This window comes from Vidua macroura, chromosome 2 (assembly GCF_024509145.1).
Source record: "Vidua macroura isolate BioBank_ID:100142 chromosome 2, ASM2450914v1, whole genome shotgun sequence".
NCBI classification, from domain to species: domain Eukaryota; kingdom Metazoa; phylum Chordata; class Aves; order Passeriformes; family Viduidae; genus Vidua; species Vidua macroura.
This window is the reverse complement of record NC_071572.1, coordinates 103,483,747-103,500,213: the sequence shown is the minus strand read 5'-3', so window position 1 is coordinate 103,500,213 and position 16,467 is coordinate 103,483,747. Positions and strand designations below refer to the sequence as shown.

The 16,467-nt window shown below is 37.6% G+C and overlaps 1 long non-coding RNA gene across 1 annotated transcript; it reads left to right on the top strand.

The window, feature by feature from the left end:
- The first annotated feature begins 11,626 nt into the window (after positions 1-11,626).
- Positions 11,627-13,881, top strand: LOC128803751 (uncharacterized). Its single transcript, XR_008435821.1, has 4 exons — positions 11,627-11,678; positions 12,572-12,730; positions 12,808-12,888; positions 12,986-13,881. It is a non-coding gene; the product is annotated as an uncharacterized LOC128803751 (long non-coding RNA).
- The last annotated feature ends 2,586 nt before the right edge of the window (positions 13,882-16,467 follow it).

Genomic DNA, 16,467 nt, shown 5'->3' with positions numbered 1-16,467 from the left:
GCATGTATACACACCCATACCTATATGCACACACACCTAAATTCACACATTCTTCTAAGGAGCCTGCAAGAAAGATCAAGAGAGAAACTATTTACAAGAGCATATTTACAGGACAAGGGGGAATAGCTTCAAACTGAGAGAGAGCAGGTTTAGATCAGGTATTTAGAACAACTTCTTCCCTGTGAGGATGGCAAGACAGTGGCACAGGTTGTCCATAGAAGTTGTGGATGCCCTATCCCTGGAAGTGTTCAAGGCCAGGTTGGATGGGGCTCTGAGCAAGCTGTAAAATGTGCTCCTGCCCATAGTAGGGGAGTTAAAACTAGATGATCTTTTTGGTCCCTTCTAACCTAAGCCATTTTATGATTCTATGATCATTGCTTTTATATGATTTTCCATTGACCTACAGCTACTATAAAACTTATGTTTGTATGTGTATGTATGTATATATATATATGCACAAAAATTCTTACATGAATCACATACTATTTTCTGTATGCTTATACACACTCGAAGTTAAGCCAAGACAATACACCAGTGTAAGTACCAAAAAAAAAAAAAAACAAAGAAAAAGCATCTAGGAAATTTTATTCCCTGGTTTCAAGTTATAACAGGCATTTGAAAAAAATTATACAAATATTCTGTGTTAAAAAAAAATGAAGGTGCACTCAACAGGAGGTACACAACTTCTGCTCATGCTGTGGTAGAAGAAAAATGTCTGCTTCTACAGATGAAAATTCTGAAAAAAAAAAAAAATCATACCAGAGGATGTCATTGATATTCTGCAGTAGGTGTAGTGCCACATCAATCTCTGTGTATGTCATTTACTGTCATCTTGTGGAAAAAGATTACACAGGCATCTAAACATTTAAAAGTACTTCCCTAAAGTTCTGTTGTAAGGCTGCTAAACCTAAGGATTTGTAAGGGCTAAGTAATGCATATTCTCCTAAGCACCAACCACTAGATTTTTTTCAACAAAAAGTTCCTATATCACTACTTTATGTTTGTCTTATGTTTCTCTTTTTCCAGGAAGTGGGAACTTCATTGGCCTGCCAATGGCTTCTCAGATATAATGGATAGTGGCTTAGCCAACTTCCTCAGCCAATTCTCTCAGGACCTGTGGACATATCTTTTCAGGTCTCAAGGATTTTGGAATCTTCAGGTGCCTTAAATGGTCTCAAACCAAGTCTTTTCCTATAGTGGGTAGTTAATCATACCCCCAGTCCCTGCTTTCACCTTCTGAAACTTGGGCAGTGTAGTTGCAACATTTGTTGGCTAAGGCTGAGGCAAAATAAGTTGTTCAGCCTTCTCCATGTTCCCTGTATCCTTTGTGAGAGGATCCACATTTTCTTTTATCACTGTTTCTTTTATCACTGATTTACTTTTTGAAGCTTTTTTTTTGTTACCCTTGATGTCCTTGGCCAGATTTATTTCTACCAGTGCGTTAACTTTCCTAACAAGATTCCTGGCTGTTTAAACGATTTCTCTGTATTCCTTCCAGCTACCTTTCCCTGCTTCCACCCTCTGTAATCTATCTAAGTTTGTCCAGGAGCTCCCTGTTCATCCATGCCTGGTGTTCTTCCCCAGTTTCCTTTTTGTAGGGCTGCATAACCCTTGAGCCTGGTGCAGACAATCCCTAAATATCATCCAGTTCTTTTTGGCCTCTCTGCCCTCCAGCACCATATCCCATGGCACTCTACTGAGGAGATTCCAGAAGAGACCAAAGTCTGCTCTCCTGCTCCAGAGCAAGGGAGCTTGCTGTACACTCTCCTTTCTGCCCCAAGGATCTCAAACTCCACCTGGTCACTGCAGCTCAGGCTGCCCTTGAGCTTCACATTCCCCACCAGCTTCTGCTTGTTAGTGGGAACAAGGTCCAGCACAGCACCACCATCAGCTGGCTTCTCTGTAACTTGGAGGAGGCAGTTGTAATCAAGGCGTTCCATGAACCTTCTGGATTCCTGTGCCATAAGGTGTTGTTACTCCTATAGATCTCAGGGTCCTCAGAGTCCCCTTTGAGAACTTTGGCTATCTCAGTCTGTTGCATTTTTCTGTCTGAAACTTTCTCTCTGTCACTTACCTCTGCAACATTTTGGCAAAAAATTAGATCAATGGAAGTTTGATTCTGAAGGTATAAATGTTAAAAAGATAAAGACAGCAAAGAAGAATTTGGGGTAAAACAAAGAAAAAACCAAACAGCAGAAAAAACCCAAATATTTTTAAATTACCAGATTATTGGATCAATAAAGAAATCATTACAACTTCATACAATCATAAAATGATTTGGGCTGGAAGAAATTAAACATCTCATTCCAATCCTCCTGCCACGGGCAGGGACACCTTCAGCTAGATCAGGCTGCGCAGAGCAACATCCAACCTGTCCTTGAACACTTTCAGGCATCCACAGCTTCTCTGGCCAACCTGTACCATGTCCTCACCACCCTCACACTAGAGAATTTCTTCCTAATATCTAATCTAAACCTACTCTCTGTCAGTTTGAAGCCATTCTCCCTTGGTCCTGTCACTAAATGCCCTTGTAAATAAGGTCTCTCCCTCTTTCTTGTAGGCTTCCTTCTGATGCCTTAAAGAACCCAGAAATAAAACAACACACTTTTGAGATAATAGTAGTCTAGGAGGTAATATAAAGGTTGGTCTTTATTGGAGGCTTCCAGGGGCCAGATAAGAAAAATGTCCACAATATGCCCACCCCCACATGGGGTGAATGCAGTTTTATAAATTTAGTAAATTAGCATAATTTACAAAAATCACCAATTAGAGACATAAGCGGTGAGTCAATTTCCCGCCAGCTCAAGCCGCTCCTAAATCCTGTCCCCTTTTTTTAGGGACTAAATGTTGTTGATGAAAATGAGTCTCAAAGAACTAGTTTTGACCTTGATTCCCAGGGAGAATCATGACGATAGGGGGCCTTGTACCCTTGCGGCATTTATCCGCTACGGCTTCAAGGAGTTGAGAAACCCCGGCTAGCGCTACTTTTGCGAGACCGCAGCCGCCACGTGAACGGGCACTCCAGGGCTATGGTTCTGGCCTCCCTGCTAGTGCTGAGCGCTCTGGCGTGGGTAAGCAGCTTTGGTAGCTTCACGCTGAGAGGAAGCCAAGGGACAAGAGAGGCACACTTTGCTTGCGGGTTTGAGAGCTTTTATTCCATGCGTGGTCACAGTGATGGTCAGAGCGACCGCTCCCAGCACAGCGCAGGGCAAAAATAGTGCTGGGACAAAGAAAGCATTAGGCAAAGTAGGGGGTGGACGGACAGGGGTGGAAATCCCCCCTCACCCAATGAGGACAGACGACAGGGGAGTGACATGGAACATAACCTATGGGAACATAACAGAGGTGGGTACAGTGTTCTGGGACAAATAGGAGTGCAAAGGTGGGGTGATTGACACAGAACTTTCTATGAAGAAGCAGGGAGTGGCTAAGAGCTCCCGTGGCAAACAACTTGGAGCAAACCATTGTGAGGGAAAATAGGGGTACAGAGAACCAACCTAACTAACATTAACAAAGTCCTAACTAAACCAACCCAACCTACAACATACCCCCTGGGGCTTGGACCTCTGCAATATGTTTTGCCTTTCTGCCTAGGGAAAAGGTAGGGAAAAGTACTGGGAAAACTAGCTACAAAAACACTAATAGGCTACAAAAATATATGCAAAGAATATAGAGAATATGTAAAAGAAAAAAGGCAAAAATCAATTTGGTATCACTTCAAGTACTATTTCCTTGGATATGTCAAAACAAATACTGATATAGGGAAAGAAAATTCCTTCCCAAAAGTGGGAAGCAGGTGGTATTTCTCACTGGAAGTACAGGGGAAAAGCATTCTCTTTAAATGAGCCCTTTCTTTATTTTTTAAACTGCTGAAATTACAGAGTTTAATTTGCACTGACTGAAGAAAAATAAATGAAATATTGGAAGATGAACAAAAACTGATTTTATATGGAAGATTCATTTCATAAATATGCTTCATTTCTATTGTATTGTCTCCAGCAGTAGGAAGAAATAGGCAGAACCTACCATTTTTGCATTAGTGATACTCATTAATCCAAGCAGAGCAACACTATGTGCAACTACAAAAGGCATCTCTGAACAGCACCAAATATTCAATTCAATTAATAGGGTCGTTATGCATGGTTTTACTCAGCTAATATTAATTGTTAATGATCATCCATAACATCTGGGAAAGAAGGGCAGCTGTACCAGACAAAATGCTTCTGGCACTGAACAGCACATTGTCTTTGAGAAGAGACTTCTCTGAAGTGAAAACACTGGGTCAGCAAAAAGGCATCACACAGTCATACTTGCTTGTATTTTCTGTCATTTTGTTTGTCATGACTCGAATTTTGCAGTCTTGACATGCAGTATCTGTTTTTTCATGCTGTTTAACCCTGCTACTGGACTCTTTCTAGAACAAGATCACATTGCAACTTAAAGAACAATGGAGGGCAAGTTTTAATTATTTGACCTGGCTAATTTCAGTTGCTTTACGTAGGTTTTCTTGTTTTTTTAGAAGACAACCTGAAGATTCTCTCATTCTAAATTTCAATCACTATCTGTTCTCCTATGTGGGAGGTTTTCAATAATTCTGAGACCCCTAGATCATACATTTTTTTTCAATTTTCGTATTTTCTTATGTTTAAAATATGCTTTTTCACATCTCAATTTTGTAGAATTCATTTTCTGTAATAAAAAATACATACATTAAACAATACATTCTGTGGTATCTTCTTACTGAAATGATGAAAAATATATGTTTAAAATCAGTTTTTCCTGAAAACAATTATTTTCTTCCTTTCTGCCATCAGCTTTTTGTCAATCAGCTGTTTACAGACATAGTATGAAGCTTCCTTTAAGCTTCTCTGCTACTCTATCATATTTTGAAATTATTTTGGCTGTTACGATTCCATTCCAGTCATGTTTCACTCAATAATTTATCCATGATAATCTATGTTCAGAATTCTCTCAGAGACAAGTATGAATAAGGTCCATCTCAATTACTCACAAGTTGTGTGTGATGAGGAAGACAATTAAAATTTTGTAAATAATATCTTAGTAGAAAAGAACTGAAAATGTTTTTTCTCAATTGTACATAAACTAATTTTCAGGCAAATGTTGAATGAATAGGAATGACTTTGTACTTGTAGCTAAGACAGTCCATGCAAATGCTTTAGAAAAAGTTAGTTACATGTGCTTGAACATAGGCTTAGGAGGTAAATATTGTCCATTATATTATTTGATGCATATATATGTCTAAATGAATATACAATTATTTTATTTCTTATTTCTCTATCATGCTAATGTTGTTCCTGTGTATTAAAAATAGTTTGAAATTGTACCACAAAAATAAAAGAAAACATTATTCTGGAAATATAAGGAAAAATAATTAATGAAATATATGGCTATTGGTCAGCAAAAAGTGAATCAGACTTTTTAAAATCACTATTTCTACCATTCTTACTTTTACTCTTGTTATTTACAACACCAAATTCTTTCTTCATCTATCAGTGATATTTCAGAAGCAAGTGGAACCAGTAAGATAGTATTTTCTTAACAGTAAATGGTAACTGATGCTGGACCATTTCAAACTTCAAAAATGGGCAATGGATAAATGACTATATTACCTTTGAAATTCAAGGCAGTAGACTGAACTCCATAAGGACTGAATTTTTCTAAAACCTCAGTTTTAGGAAAAAAAATTTATTTTTTAAAAAATATTTTTATTAGTTTTTAAATAACTCTATAATTATTTTTAATAATTTTTAAATCTTAAAATTTTAGAAGTTTTAAAATTTATTTTTAAAGAACTTTGTATTTCTTTTTTTTTTTCCTTTCATTGCTTACATTCAGTTAGGCTGGATAGCTGGAAGGAACACCTTTGGATAGTGTGACAGGTTGACCCAGCCAGCTACTAAGCACCACCGTGCTGCTCACTCACTTCCCTCTCCTGCGCAAACATGAGAGAATTGGTAGACTGAGATAAAAACTGTTTAATGAGTGAAGAAAAGGTGAAGAGGGGGGAAGTGATGCAAAGGCAATTTCTCACCATTTCTCACAAGTAGAATGATATCCAGTCAGTCTCTGAGCAACAGCTGCCTCCCAGACCAGCCTCTCCCCACTGGACTCAATGATCCAGGTGGGTCCCTTCCAGCTAAGAATATTCTGTGATTGTGTGATGTTTGGTGTGGAATATCTCTTTGGTTCACCTAGGTATGTTGTCCAAGTTATGTCCTTTCTTAACCTCTTGCTCCATAGCCTTGTCCCCAGGAAGTGAGGCAGAGTGAGAAACATTGGTGTGTAAACCATACTTTGGATCACAAATCCAAAACATAACGCTGTCCTGTCGGCTGTGGAGCAAGTTAACTCCATCACAGCTGTACATACAAGAAGTAGCATTGTAGAGAAAACGGGTTTCAATTAGGGCCCTTTTTATGAGGATAACCTCTGCTGAAAATGCAAGATATTTTTTAAATCATGTCTGGCTGTTTATAAAAATTCAAACCTAGCATATGTTTTTAGACAAACTAGGGAATATGTTTTGAATTTCTGAAACAGTCACAAACACATTTTTCAAGGCTCTTTCTAAGGGTTTGTTCCTTACATCACTATTGCATTCTTTATTTTTAATTTGTATATGTGACAAAATCTGAGTCAGAAATCTTTTGTGATCTGTTTTACATGTAGAGCAGCAGCAAGAGCAAAAGAGTGAAGCAGAAATAATGAATTCCTATAGAACAATTAGCATAATGAGCAAGATGAAACAAAAATACTTTTACTGTGACAGAACTATCACAAGCACAGAGAAATGCAGAAAGATAATGGCAGACATACAAACCACAAGTGCAAATCTCCAAGGAAAATCTACGGTATCTCAGAACAACATCAAGACACTCAAGAAGACAGAATGACCAAGACAAGCACTTATCATGTAGTTAATGTCTGAAAAATCAAAAGTAAGATGGGCAAACATGAATCTTATTGTCTTTAATGAGAATCATGAAAGATTTATGTTTATGAATAAAATTCCTGTGACGTTGAAGACATGCACAATTATCAACTCTCTTCATTTGTATAGTAAAGGTTTGAACTAGATTACAGTCATCACCCAGAACCTAAACAAGGGCATATCTGTAAATAATAATCCAAGAGGTCATTTGAATCTGACAGGTCACAAAAACAATCTGCAAGGTGAGTAGGATCTTATTATCAGAGACAAGACGCTAACTGAGATAGAAATCAGTGGTAAGGGATTTAATGTCCCCAACAAAACAGAGTTCTTTTATAAAGGAAGCAGTAATAGCAAAATAAAGTCTCCAGGCAAACTCTAATCTCCATTGAACTACATTATGTGAAGGTCAATGAGTAGGGAAGGAAGGAAATAGAAGTGTGGTCTATAGGGGCATAGAGATACAGCTACAACAGCCTTGAAAAAGACTTTTTAAATTACAGTTAGCTATTTAGGTCACAGCAGAAGAGAAAAGCTTGACTTGAAGTATCAGTTACAACTCACAGTAAGGACCATGATGGATGAGGCCAAATAATTTACAGAATCTACGTTTGAATAAGCACTTTCACGTCCATTTTGTCAAAGAAACTAATTGATAAAGTCAAATTATGCATCCAAGAAAGTTCACCATGTGGCTCCTAGTTTACAACCAGGTAGCATCAGATATATGACATGTGAGTGCAGTATGTGAATGAAACACTATTTTTATCTTTTCAGTGAATTATCTCCATCACTTACAAATGCTTTACTGAAGCTCCTCTTCTCAGACACTGTCATGAGTCACTACAGGTTTACCCTGTTTCTCTTGGTTAAAGTACATACAGACTACCACCCCACAGAATACTTAAAAATATGACAATTGGACACAAATCAGTTAGTCAGTGACCAGAAATCACTTAGCATTTATGCTTACTGTAGACCTTGTGCTTTACATTATCCCTTGAAAGTTAAAAAGTTATGATAGCCATCTCTACCAAAAAGATAGAGAAATAACCCCTTGAACCTGTGCACTCTGATCCCATAGCACTCTCATTTTATTTTAGAGCTTTTATTTCAAGCATGGAATCTTTTTGCTCTCAGTTTCCTAAACTGTCCCTCAGCCTAAAGAACAACTTGGCAGGGTATGTCAAATATTCTTTTTCCGCTATCACATAAAAATCTACACAAATATTTCCCAGCAGAAAAAGGTGTAGCTGCTGTAATTATCTATATATATATGGAACAAATCTTCAGGAATTAACTCTTTAAAACTTTATAAATTATCAATACCACAGGAATCTGCTGAGGAGAGGAACTTTAGCTCTATATACACCTAACAATTATCAATCCAAAATTCTCCATTCTTGACACAAATGTCAATGCTATGTAACATTTTCCTTCAACTTAGGTGTAAAGATGAGACGACAACTACCAGAAAACATAAGAGTTATCTGTATTTTCCAATATATATCAGTATCTAGTTGACCAAATGTTTAATGTATTTGTCTAAATTATTTCTCAGTATAAACGGAATATCTCTGAAAGAACTACACATGACCACCAGAGGAGTGGAAAAGTGGAGACTTCTGATAGTATCATTCACTAAATATATTCATTGCTTCAGTGATGCTCATTTTGACTTTTTTATTGTTTTTGTACACCATTATATTATATCATTTGTTCAGGCATCCCACAAATATTATTATTATTTTTATTAATATCATTATTGTCCTAAGTAAAGGTAACATTTCTAAATGAAATCACAACTCATAAACAATGCCACAACTTTCTTTTTCTTTTCTTCTTAACATCATTTTCACATTGTTTTCATTGAATAAAACCTTTTTTAATTGTCAAAGGGAGCTAGAGGCCTACCCATTAATAAGGGTACATCTTCCATGAAATATCAGGTATTTTGTGATGTACTACAGTTACTTTCTTCAGTGTATAGCAGTTTCTGTTCCACACACTATGACAGTAAAAAGAATAACTAAATACGTCAGAAAACATGAAGTATTCTCTGTCCCCTCCTTTTTAGTTGCTTGTCACAATTATTAAATTGTCTTTTGCTAGCACAGTTGTGAAATCATCCCTTAGTGCCATTATATAAGGTACTGTGGGATCTTTTGCAAACTAGGGTTCTATATCAGCCTCTATTTTCAAGTGTGAATTATTAACAGGACCCTAATATGGATTTTTAAAACTTGTTCCATTTCATAGAAAGTCCTGTGTCAATTTAGGGATATAAAAGCACAAACTAAGTTACAAAAGAATAAAAAATAAAGTCTTTGCAAAGAAGCCCTCCTAAAAACTCCTTTCACTATAGGCGCTGATCTTCAAAGTACCCTAGACTGAAACATTATTATAAGCTTCTGTTCTTTCACTGTATACCTCAGAGTACCAAACATGTGACAATAGGATTGATTACCTTTCCTGCTCAGATACTGCATAATGAAATTAATAGTATAAGGAGAATAAAAAAAAAAATCATGACAAAATGTATTTTCACAGTCAAAGACATGAATAATAGAAATAGCGCTGGCTCCACCTTTCCACCTTTTCCAATGATGATATGAGTATGTAATCTTGGTCATAAAAGAGTAAATCTCAGCAAGGCAAAAATAGCCATAAATTTAGTTAGTTCAAACTATTTTTGTTTTAAACCAGAAGTCACTTTGTGACCTAATGAAAAGGTACATCAATGACTTTCAGGTAGGAAGGTTAAAGGCAGCAGAAATGGGCTGTGAAGGGACACCCTTGTGAAGAGCCCATTTTCAGAATGGGAAAACAGGGGAAAGACAGACACCCAACCCCCTCCTGCCACTCACTTACTCCCCTACCAATAAGAGTGGGGAGACAATCATGAGGACAGAAATGAGAAAACTCATGGAATGGGATAAAGATAGGTAAAACAAACATGACAGCTTAAGTATGATTCAGTAATGATTTATTCAGGAGAAGATACTAAAGCTTTCCAGACTACTGCCTTCACCTTTGAAAATGTTTCCTTCTTACTGACTTATGATGTAATTTCATTATCTTAAACCTATAAAGAATTTATTTTGAAACATTAGACTCCAGCATGCCATGTTCATAAAAATCTCACCAAGAAACCATTTAAAAAGTATGACTTGCAGCTATAAAACTTCTAAATATGAATTCTCCACTTTTATATTCTATGAGAACTAGAACAAAGACAAAACCTGTCACAAAACTATATTAAAACCCCTCACTTTTTAATATTCTTTCTCAGGTGAAAAAACTTTTTTCACCTGGAGAAGGGCCTGGAGCGACAGAACAAGAGGGAATGGCTTCAAACTGACAGAGAGTAGGTTTAGATTAGATATTAGGAAGAAATTCTTTACTGTAGGAATGGTGAGGCACTGGCACAGGTTGCCCAGAGAAATTGTGGGTGTCCTGTCCCTGAAGATGTTCAAGGCCAAGCTGGATGGGGCTTGGAGAAACCTGGTCTAGTGGAAGGTGTTCCTGACCATGGCAGGAGGTGGGAACATGATAGTTTTATGGTTATTTCAAACTCAAACTGTTCCATGACTTGCTGGGTAAACCTGCATTCAAGCATTTCAGACCTAAAGATATTTGTTATTGTTAGAGACACCAGGCTATGTTTTGCATCAAGGATGCATTACATCACCCAAAACACTATGATACAACATGCCAAAATTTAAATATTTTTTATCTCACATACATTACAATTTCTTTAAACACACACACAAGAGAAAAAAATATAGCATCATTACTTTAAAATTATATGGCTTTCGGTAAAAAAAAAAAAAAAAAAAAAAAAAGGATACTGAAATCCCTGAGGCTTTCATGTGTATAAATGATTTTTCTTCTTTGAGGATGTGATTTGATGCAGTACCTCTGTGAGTGCCTTGAGAAGATAAAGTTGGGTAGTTGCTCAGAAACTTTGTAACAGCCATCATTTCCCCACTAGTGCTAGTTTTGTCTGCTGTACTGATAAGGCTCTAAAGAGCACAAGAAAAATTCTTGGCACATTCAAAATCAGTTCTATGCAAAAGTGCATGCTATAAAACATCAGTTTGCTCTCTACTGATGATGCATGAGATATGAAGTCCTACATTCCAGTCTGACCATATTTCACAGTTTTAGTTGCATTCAATTCTTGAATGTTTCTTTTTTTTAAGCATATATAATTCTGATATAATAATAACAATAACCATATTTTTCTTACTCTGCTGTATTTAACATTTCCTACTGTCCCGTCCTTCTCTAAAAGGGAAGTCGGGGAGGATTCTTTTTGCTACATTTCTCGGATGAAAATAAAGCACAAATGCAGCAATATTATACCTGAGAACTGTTCACTTATGCAGAAAGATAAGTGTTCCCACCGAAGGGGGAGAGAAAAGGGGGCAAAGAGAGGAAAAGAGAGACGGAGAGAGAAACTGCAAACCGGGACAGATTGTTACCGCTGTACCCCGGGCTCCCTGTTAGCCATCTCGGCAGGTGGAGAGCGCGCTGCAAGCCGCGATGAGTCTGCGTGGCTCCCGCTAGGCGCGAGTTCCGAACGGCCGCGGGCTGCGCGTCTCTCCCGTTGCCAAGGAACAGATTGCTGCGGGTACAGGCGCACTCGTGGAGCAGTTGCGGGTTGTCAGGGTCGGGGCACGGCGGCTTCGGCCGCTCCGTCGGGGAAACAGCGGAGCGCTAGGTTGCCGTGGTGTCGAGCTGCCTCGGGGAAGCGGTGAAGCAGGGCAGACAGCCAGGGAAGACGCAGGACCGCAGGGAGGAAAAGGAAGGAGGGGGGAGAGGGGGGCCAAGATGATCCTGTGGGCGAGCCCCTGATCCCTCCAAGAAACCCAAAGAAAACAGGCTGGGCGTTGTGGCGCAATTAGTTGCTTTTATCTGCTAAGGCTCCTCCCATAGCCCAATCTCCCGGGCATTTTTTTCCCGGGCATCTGGAGATCTGCCCCACCAGCAGGGAGAAGGGGTCGCTTGCAGCCCAATCGTCGAAGCTTTCTCTGCCCTGATCGACTGTCAGGCGAAGTCTCCCCGGGAGAAGGGCTCCCAGCACACGTAGAGCCCCTATAGCAATTTTTCATCTCCTATATGATATATGTCGAGACATAAATAAAAATCAGATTGGCCCCTCTCAACCTACTTTTGAAAAAAATACTTTAGAATATTTTTCTTTTTCTTTCTAGCCATTATAGGAAAGCTGATGAATTATTTCTTTTGCTGCTGTAAATCAGTATCACTCTTTTGACTTCTTATGGAGTTATGCAGGATATACACCGGAAGAGCTGTCTTAAACTTGCAGGCATGTAGCTAATTAAGTAGCAGAACTGAAAAATGTTACCTTATTCTAAGCTGTCTGCTCAAATTTGCACCATTTTCAGCCCAAGTGTATTTGAAACGACGGATTGGATAAAACATAGTCAAAATTTATATAACCAAGATAATATAAAGCAAAAGACACACAAAAGATTTCTTAATGTAGTTTTTTAACTGTAGCATTAGTTTAACTAAATAAGACTTGGATTTTTGTTCCTTCTTTCATGCCCATTCTTCCTTTTTTTTTTTTTTTTTTTTTTTTTTTTTCAGGCTGCCTGGTGCAAAATACAGTCTTCTATATGTCACTAATCCAGTTGGCACCTTGATCTCTTAAATACATTTATCCTCCCTGTAGCTATCACTTCCCTTTACAACATCACTTTTTCCCTCTGTTTCACATGTGAAAGTTGAATTTCTTTCTGAAGAAAGGTAACTAAACCTACTCTGGAAAAGAGTCTTCTCAAGCCACATTACATCCCATCTTACAAGAAATATGTTGCTTTTAGCTCTACCAACATTTCTCTGAAAGGATGAATTGGACACCAGCCAATAGCTCATTTAAGGCATGAGACACAAAAGGTATCCAGGTAATGGAGCTTAGACAGAGAAACAACTCCAATGACAATTTTCACCCCTTACCCTGACAAAAACTATGAGAGAAACTATGACTTTTTTTTTTCCAAGCCCAGTCACAAATCTCTGCATAAATAATGCCCAGCTAAAGGACTTCTTCAAGCAAAGCCCCAGCAACTACTGGAGAGCCTGACCCTCTCCTTCCTTCGTCTCTTGACTTGTGCATTTCTCCAGTAGATGGTGGAAGAGATGGGAGATGACAGGAAGAGTAAGACACGGCATGGAGTACAGCATAAGTATTTTTCTTGTGTTAAGGACTTCGTCAAAACTGCTTTTTGCCCAACAGAATTATCAAGATAAAGGCATGACTAGAATATCAGTGTTAAAGGGCATGTTAATGTTAATGTTAATGTTAATGTTTGATGGACAAAAAGTGAAGAAGAGAGTTTTATTAAAATCAAAGTTACGTAAACTTTTATGGTTCAAAATTTGTTGGGAGACAATTTGAAAACTGACTGGCTGCTCCACTGCTGTGATTCATGATAAAAATTAAATCAAGAAGATTTTCTTATTGTGGGAAGTAGTCAGAATCATTTAAAGCAGACAATTTGTGGGATAAGGAAGATTTTAACTGCACAGACTTCAACAAGAAGGCAAGAACAGTAAAAGTGCTTCAAGACCTAAGTGTCTCTAGTAAGAAAGAAAATGTGGAATGCAATGAGTGAAAATGAGTATGAAATAACAAAACCCACAACCTTTAATAAGGGGAGAGAAGCATAAGAAAATAAAATACAATGTATTTCAAGGAAGGACAGTGCATTAAATCATAAAATTATTAGAAAATTACCTGTGGTAAATAACTTCTATAGTTCATTGCAGTACACAAGAACAAGCTCAGTTCCTGTAGATGCAGCTCAACTACTCCGATGAGAGTCCCCATTCACCTGCCCAGGAAAAGCCAGTCAGTCATCAGTGTTCAGTGATCCAGGTCTACTTCTCAGAAACAACTAATCAAATCATCTAATGTATTAAATAAAAATATTAATGAGGAACATTAAAAGAAATGCACAAACATGGAAGGTCTGAGGACAAGTAGTACTTCTTTGGAGTTGAAGAGATATGAGATTATTTTCAGTGATATCTTCAAGTTCTACTTGCCATTTTTTTAAAATTAGGTTCTGGAAGTGTCGTGCTTTGACACTGCCCCAAAGTCAGGGACCTACGAGAGTCACTTGCTCACCCTCCCCTGCTACAGCTGGGGAGTGGAGAAGGGAAAAAACTAACAAAGGGTTCATGAGTGAGATAAGGACTGAGAGAAAACAGTTTAAGGGCAAAACAGGCTCAACTTAAAGTTGCAAAGTGAATTAGCAGCATCTCTCATGGGCCAAATTTTGGCCAGCAGCATGTCCATTTTTAGAGCCATCAGGGGTTGGCTCTGCTGGACATGGTGGAAGCTTCCAGCAGCTTCTCACAGGAGCCATCTTTGTGGCCCCCCTGCTACAAAAAACCAGGCCATGCAAAACCAATACAAATCAGTCCTGAAGTAAATGTTCTGTTTAAAGAAAATAAAATTAGCATGTCTTCATAATGTCCTCCTCAAGTTAGAGACAATATTGTGGCAGATATCTGGCTTCTATATAGAAAGATTCTATGCTAAAATGTTTTTAACAAATGCAATATGCATTTCTTACAGTTCTTTTATGTTAAGTGAAAATATTCATGTTTAGCTCCTTAATGACCCTGTATTTGCATTTATCTTTAATGCTTTACCATCTATAGAGCTTTGCTGAAAATTAATTTCTTTTAAATCCATTGGAGGCAAAATTTCTGCTACCCCTAATGCTTAGAAGCAAATACACAAACGTGAGGCCCCATGACTGTTAAGGACATTACACATGAGAGCTACTTAAAAGCATGAGAAAGTACTCTGTAACTTCCCAACAATCCATATATTGTTGCATAGACATTCAAGAGGGAAAGGATCTAACCACTCTTACAATGATGCAGATGGCAGAAATACTGACTGACAATGCATATAAAAACAAGTTTTTCCAATTTTAAAATGAGACTCCCAAGCTAAGTCATATTGTTTATAGAACTTAGACTTCCTTCAATAGTCTGCCAAAATGAGAAGACATACAGAGGCAATTAGTCCTTTCCTTTCCTTTCCTTTTCCTTTTCCTTTTCCTTTTCCTTTTCCTTTTCCTTTTCCTTTTCCTTTTCCTTTTCCTTTTCCTTTTCCTTTTCCTTTTCCTTTTCCTTTTCCTTTCCCTTTTCCTCTTTCTGTGGTAGGCTTATGAAGTGGCAATCAGCAAGTGAGCAAGTAGATGCTTAGCTAATAAGAAAATGTGGGTAACAGACAAATTCAACAACTTAGTGGTAAGCAGACCCAGCTGAGAAAAAACTGAGAGAATGAGCTCTAAAGAAAATATAAGAAGGTTCCACAATGAAAGCTACATCAGTAAAAACTACATTCCAATTTCTTTACTTGTTTCCATGGCAAGGCTTATAACGAGAAAAGCAAATGTTAAACATGAATCAATTTTCATGGTTAGGAAGAAACAAACCTTATTTATTCCTGTAGCTTTCATGCTGGTTTCTTGGATGGCACACAGTCACTCAGGAATTTCAACTTAACTCCATGATCAAGCTTGTGCGAAGCTGAGTACAAACATTTGCAGGATCCAGGGACAAAAATGCTTCACAAAATTACTGGGGAAAAAAAAAAACACAAGTGTACATATGGGAATTAGTTTCATTAGTAAGGAGTTAATATGGGGTTTTTGAAAAGGGATTGTTTTTGAAGGGAAGGTCTTTTTTTCCAGAATTTTATGGTAGTTTCCTAATTCTAATAAGACTTTAAAAACTGACAGTGGAATATGGCTACTATGGATGCTGTTTATTATTGTAAAATATTGTCATTATTTAAAATGTTTCCTATTAATGAATTTTCAAATCAAAGCAGTAATGAAGTACAAGTTACAGAACTAGCTTGGTTTGTTTTTTGGTTTGGTGGTTTTCTGTTTGTTTTTTTTTTTTTGGGGGGGAGGGGGTTTTTTGGTTTTTTTTTTTTTTTTGTTTACCTGTGTGGGGATGATGGATAGCCTTATTTCTTTTGACTTTGTTGTTCACTGTGTCTTTGAATAAATGCTGAAGACTATAATAAATTCACATCGTATTTGCAGAACCTCTGTCTGAGACTGAAGGTCATTTGATAGGAGACTACCAACCATTTCCAGAAAGGGACTCTTTATCTCAGCTGTCTGCATGCCAATTAAACTGTAATTTATCAATTAGTTTATGTGGAATATGGATCCCTGCTAAACAAACATCTACTTTCTGATATATGGCTTCATGAAAGGATTCAGTTCACATTGCAGAAATATTTTTCACAGTTGACATTATGCCTTCCTTTGCTTTGCCATTGTGTTAACCTCTTAGTCTTATCAGTGAACATTAAAACTTTTGCATCCATTAATATCAAATAAAACCATTTGTCCTCCATTGTGAAGGAAATAATGCAGAATAACCTTGAATTCATGTACTGACTACCTTCTTAGGACTCAGCTAGAAGTCTGGATTATTATATATAT